Here is a 6,143-nt window from a genome sequence, read left to right on the forward strand (position 1 = left end):
ACCACAGTGCAATCAAATTAAAACTCAGGATTAAGAAACTCACTAAAAACTGCACAACTACATGAAAACTGAACAACCTGCTCCTGAATAACTACTGGGTAAATAATGAAATTAAGACAGAAACAAATAAGTTCTTTGAAACCAGTGAGAACAAAGACACAACGTACCAGAATCTCTGGGACACAGCTAAAGCAGTGTTTACAAGGAAATTTATAGTACTAAGTTCCCACAGGAGAAAGGAGGAAAAATCTAAAATTGACACCCTAACATCACAATTAAAAGAACTAGAGAAGCAAGAGCAAACAAATTCAAAAGCTAGCAGAAGACAAGAAATAACTAAGATCAGAGCAGAACTGAAGGAGATAGAGACACAAAAAAACCCTTCAAAAAATCAATGAATCGAGGAGTTGGTTTTTTGAAAAGATTAACAAAATAGATAGACCACCAGCCAGACTAATAAAGAAGAAAAGAGAGAAGAATCAAATAGACACAATAAAAACTGATAAAGGGGATATCACCACTGATCCCACAGAAATGCCAACTACTATCAGAGAATACTATAAACACCTCTACGCAAATAAACTAGAAAATCTAGAAGAAATTGATAAATCCCTGGACACATACACCCTTCCAAGACTAAACCAGGAAGAAGTTGAATACCTGAATAGACCAATAACAAGTTCTGAAATTGAGGCAGTAATTAATAGCTTACCAACCAAAAAAAATCCAGGACCAGATGATTCACAGCTGAATTCTACCCAAGGTACAAAGAGGAGCTGGTACCATTCCTTCTGAAACTATTCCAATCAATAGAAAAAGAGGGACTCCTCCCTAACTCATTTTATGAAGCCAGCATTATCTGATACCAAAACCTGGCACAGGCTTTGGTATCAAAAAGAGAAAATTTCAGGCCAATATCCCTGATGAACAACGATGCAAAAATCCTCAACAAAATACTGGCAAACCGAATCCAAGCAGCACATCAAAAAAGCTTATCCACCACGATCAAGTCAGCTTCATCCCTGGGATGCAAGACTGGTTCAACATATGCAAATCAATAAACGTAATCCATCACATAAACAGAACCAATGACAAAAACCACATGATTATCTCAATAGATGCAGAAAAGGCCTTTGATAAAATTCAACACTGCTTCATGCTAAAAACTCTCAATAAACTAGGTATTGATGGAACATATCTCAAAATAACAAAAGCTATTTATGACAAACTCACAGCCAGTATCATGCTGCATGGGCAAAAGCTCGAAGCATTTCCTTTGAAAACAGGCACAAGACAAGGATGCCCTCTCTCACCACTCCTGTTCAACACAGTATTGGAAGTTCTGGCCAGGGCAATCAGGCAAGAGAAAAAAATAAAGTATATTCGAACAGAAAGAGAGGAAGTCAAATTATCTGTTTGCAGATGACATGATTGTATATTTACAAAACCCCATCATCTCAACTCCAAATCTTTTTAAGCTGATCAGCAACTTCAGCAAAGTCTCAGGATAAAAAAATCAACGTGCAAAAATCACAAACATTCCTATACATCAAAAATTGACAGCCAAATCATGAGTGACCTCCCATTCACAACTGCTACAAAAAGAATAAAATATCTAGGAATACAACTTACAAGGGATGTGAAGGACCTCTTTGAGGAGAACTACAAACCGCTGCTCAAGGAAATAAGAGAAGACACAAACAAATGGAAAAACATTCCATGCTCATGGATAGGAAGAATCAATATCGTGAAAATGGCCATACTGCCCAAAGCAATTCATAGATTCAATGCCATCCCCATCAAGCTACCACTGACTTTCTTCACAGAACTAGAAAAAACTACTTTAAATTTCATATGGAACCCAACAAGAGCCCTTATAGCCAAGACAATCCTAAGCAAAAAGAACAAAGTTGGAGGCATCAAAAGCTACCTCACTTCAGCAGAGATTGAAATAATTTTTAAAAATCAAGCACAAATTCCAAAACTGAGAAACGTATTTGTTAAACTGAAAATTTCATTACAGGCTCTCAACGTTAGAACAGATCAAGCAGAGGAAAGTATCAGTTAGTTCAAAGACAGGCTATTGAAAAATACACAGTCCGAGAGGATAAAAGAGAAAAAAATATAAAGGAATGAAGAACACCTACAAGACATAAAAAAAAAAACTGAAAAGACCAAATCTAAGAATTATTGATGTTCAAGAAGGAGCTGAGCAATGGCAGATATTATCTCAACTCAGTTAAAATGGTTTTTGTTACAAAGACAAGGAGTAATGGATGCTGATGAGGATTTGGAGAAAGGGAAACCCTCGTATACTATTGCTGGGAATGTAAATTAGCACAGCCATTAGGGAAAACAGTGTGGAGATTCTTCAAAATCCTAAAAATAAAACTACTATATGATCCAGCAGTTCCATTACTTGGAATATATCCAAAAGAAAGAAAATCCACATATTGAAGAGATATCTGCCCTCCCATGTTTGTTAAAGCACTATGCACAATAGCCAAGATGTGGAGTCAGCCTAAGTGCCCATCCATGGATAAATGGATACAGAAAATGTGACAGATATACAAAATAGAATACTATTCTGCCATAAAAAGAATGAAATCTTGTTATTTGCAGCTACACAGATGGAGCTGGAGGCCATTATGTTAGGTGAAATAAGCCAAGCACAGAAAGACAAATATTGCACCTTCTGTCTCATATGTGGAAGCTAAGAAAGTGAAACTCAGGAACATAAAGAATAGAACGGTGGTTACCAGAGGCTGGGAAGGGTGGTGGAGGGAGACAAAGAGAGGTTGATTGATGGGTACAAGAAAATAGTTAAAAGAAATAAGCTTTTGTGTTCAATAAATTAGTAGAGTGACTATAGTAAACAATAATCCATTTTATATTTCAAGATAGCTGGTAGAGAATCAATCAAATGTTCCCAGCATGATAAAAAGATAAATGTTTAAGGTGATGGTTATCCCAATCACCTTGATTTTATTATTAAACATTATATGAGTATATCGAAATATCACATATACCCCTAAAATATGTACAACTATTATATAGCATTAAAAATATTTAAGATCAGAAAAATGATAAATCTCTAGCTAAAATTACCAAAAAAGAAGGGAGACGCCAATTAGCAATATCAAAAATGAATAAAGAATATCTCTACAAACACTACAGACATAAAATGGATTGCAAAAGAAATTATGGATTGCATAAATTTCACAACTTAAACTAGAACAATACATTAAAAGACACATAGTCACAAAAATAATAAAATTCCTAGGAATACAGTGAACCAAGGAGGTGAAAGGTCTCTACAATAAGAATTACAAAACATTGCTCAAAGAACTCAAAGATGACACAAACAAATGGAAAGACATTCCATGCTCATGGATAGGAAGAATCAATATCATTAAAATGGCCATACTGCCCAAAGCAATTTACAGATTCAATGGTATTCCAATCAAACTACTAATGATGTTCCTCACAGAACTAGAAAACAACTATATATATACATATATATAGTAAGCGTAACTCGCCATTTAAAGAGGTTACAGTAGACAAGGCTACATATATATACATATATACAGTAAGCGTAACTCACCATTTAAAAAGGTTACAGTAGACAAGGCTACATAATCATCTCAACACATGAAAAAAGTATTTGGTAAAATTTATTATTTATTCATAATACTTTTTAAAACTTAAGCAAACTAGGAGGAATAAAGGTAACTTCCTTAACCTAACAAAAGGCAACTACAAAAAATTCTAATCTCATACTTAATGGATGGTCTAAAATGAAGAACAGGAGAAAGACATTCACACATAACACTTGCATTTGACATTGTACTAGATGTACTATATATATATATGTATATATACACACACACACATATATGTATATACACACACACACATATATTTTTTTTTTGAGATAGAGTTTCACTCTCGTTGCTGGGGGTACAGTGGCGTGACCTCGGCTCACTGTAACCTTCACTTCCCAGGTTCAAGTGATTCTCCTACCTCAGCCTCCCGAGTAGCTGGGATTACAGGAATGTACCACCATGTCCAGCTAATTTATTAGATAAAAACTATTTTAAAATTCATATGGAACCAAAAAAAGAGCCCAAATAGCCAGGGTAATCCAAGCAAAAAGCAAAAGGCAGGAGGTGTCATGATACCCAACTTCAAATTACACTACAGGGCCACAATAACCAGAATACCATGGAACTAGTACAAAAACTGACACATAGACCAATGGAACAGAATAGAGGGTCCAGAAATAAGGCTATATACATACAATCATCTGATCTTCAACAAAACTGACAAAAACGATCAATGGCCATATGCAGAAGATTGAAACTTGACCTCTTTCTCATACCATATATAAAAATCAACTAAGAACGGATTAAATACTCAAATGTAAAACACAAAACTATAAAAATCCTGGAAAACAACCTAAGCAATACCAATCTGGACACAGGAACTGGCAAAGATTTCATGATAAAGAACGCCAAAAGAAACTGCAATAAAAACACAAATTCACAGAGGAGATCTAATTAAACTTAAGAGCTTCTTTGCAGCATAAGAAAACATCAACAGAGTGAAAAGAAAACCTATAGAATGGGAGAAGATATTTACAAACTATGTATCTGACAAAGCTTTAATATTCAGCATCTATAAGGAACTTAAAACAAATTTACAAGAAAAAAACTAACAACCCATTAAAAAGTGGGCAAAGGACATGAACAAACACTTTTCAAAAGAAGACATAAAGCAGCCAACGAGCACATGAAAAGAAGTTCAACATCACTGATTGTTAGAGGAATGCAAATCAAAACCACAATGAGACACCATCTCACACGATTAAGAACGGCTATTACTAAACAGTCAAAAAATAACAAACGCTGGCAATGTTGCAGCAAAAAGAGAACATTTATACACTATTGGTGGGTTGAACTAATTTACAGTTAGTAAATTCATTGTAAATTAGTTATAAATTAATTGCAAATTAGTTCAACCATTGTGGCAAGCACTGTAGGAATTCCTCAAATAGCTAAAAACAGAACTACTCTTCAATCCAGCAATCCCATTACTGGGTATGTACCCAAAGGAATACGAATTGTTCTGTCATAAAAATACAAGCACATGTATGTTCACTGCAGTAATAGCAAAGACATGGATTTAATGTAAATGCCCATCAGTAGTAGAATGGATGAAGAAAATATGGTACCTATACACTATGGAATACTATGGAGTCATAAAAGTGAACAAAAACCCCCGTGACACAAGTTTACCTATATAACAAACCCACTTGTTTACCCCTGAATCTAAAATAAAAGTTTTCTGAAAAGTAAGACACACCATGCCAAAACTCACTGAAAAAGTAGATAATCTAAATAATCCTAGACCTGTTAAAGAAATTGAATTTATAATGCAAAACCTTTAGACAAGGAAAACTCAAGGCCAGATAGTTTCACTGGCAAATTCTACCAAATATTTCAGAAAGAAATAATACCAATTTTACACAGGCTCTTAAAAAAAAAAAAATACTCTTGAATTCTTTTATGAGGCCAGAAGCGCCCTAATCCCAAATCAGGAAAAAATTATATAAAAAGAAACCTATAACTAATAGCCCTCATGAATATAAACATGCTCAACCAAATATTAAACACAACAATGTATAAGAAGGTGAGTACATCACACCAAGTGAGATTTCTTCCGAAAATGCGTATCTGCTTCAACATTTGAACATCAGTAAGCGTAACTCGCCATTTAAAAAGATTACAGTAGATAAGGCTACATAATCATCTCAACACATGAGAAAAAGTATTTGGTAAAATTTATTATTCATTCATAACACTTTTTAAAACTTAAGCAAACTAGGAGGAATCAAAGTAACTTCCTTAACCTAACAAAAGGCATCTACAAAAAATTCTAATCTCATACTTAATGGATGGTCTAAAATGAAGAGCAGGAGAAAGACATTCACACATAACATTTGTATTCGCATTGTACTAGATGTCCGAACAAGTGCCATAAGGCAAGCCAAAGGAATAAAAGGAGCAAAAATCTTAGAAAACTGTCTATATTCACAGATGGCATGATTGTCTGTATTGAAAATCCCATGACATTTATTTTTT

The sequence above is a fragment of the Macaca fascicularis genome, chromosome 18 (assembly GCF_037993035.2).
Source record: "Macaca fascicularis isolate 582-1 chromosome 18, T2T-MFA8v1.1".
NCBI classification, from domain to species: Eukaryota; Metazoa; Chordata; class Mammalia; order Primates; family Cercopithecidae; genus Macaca; species Macaca fascicularis.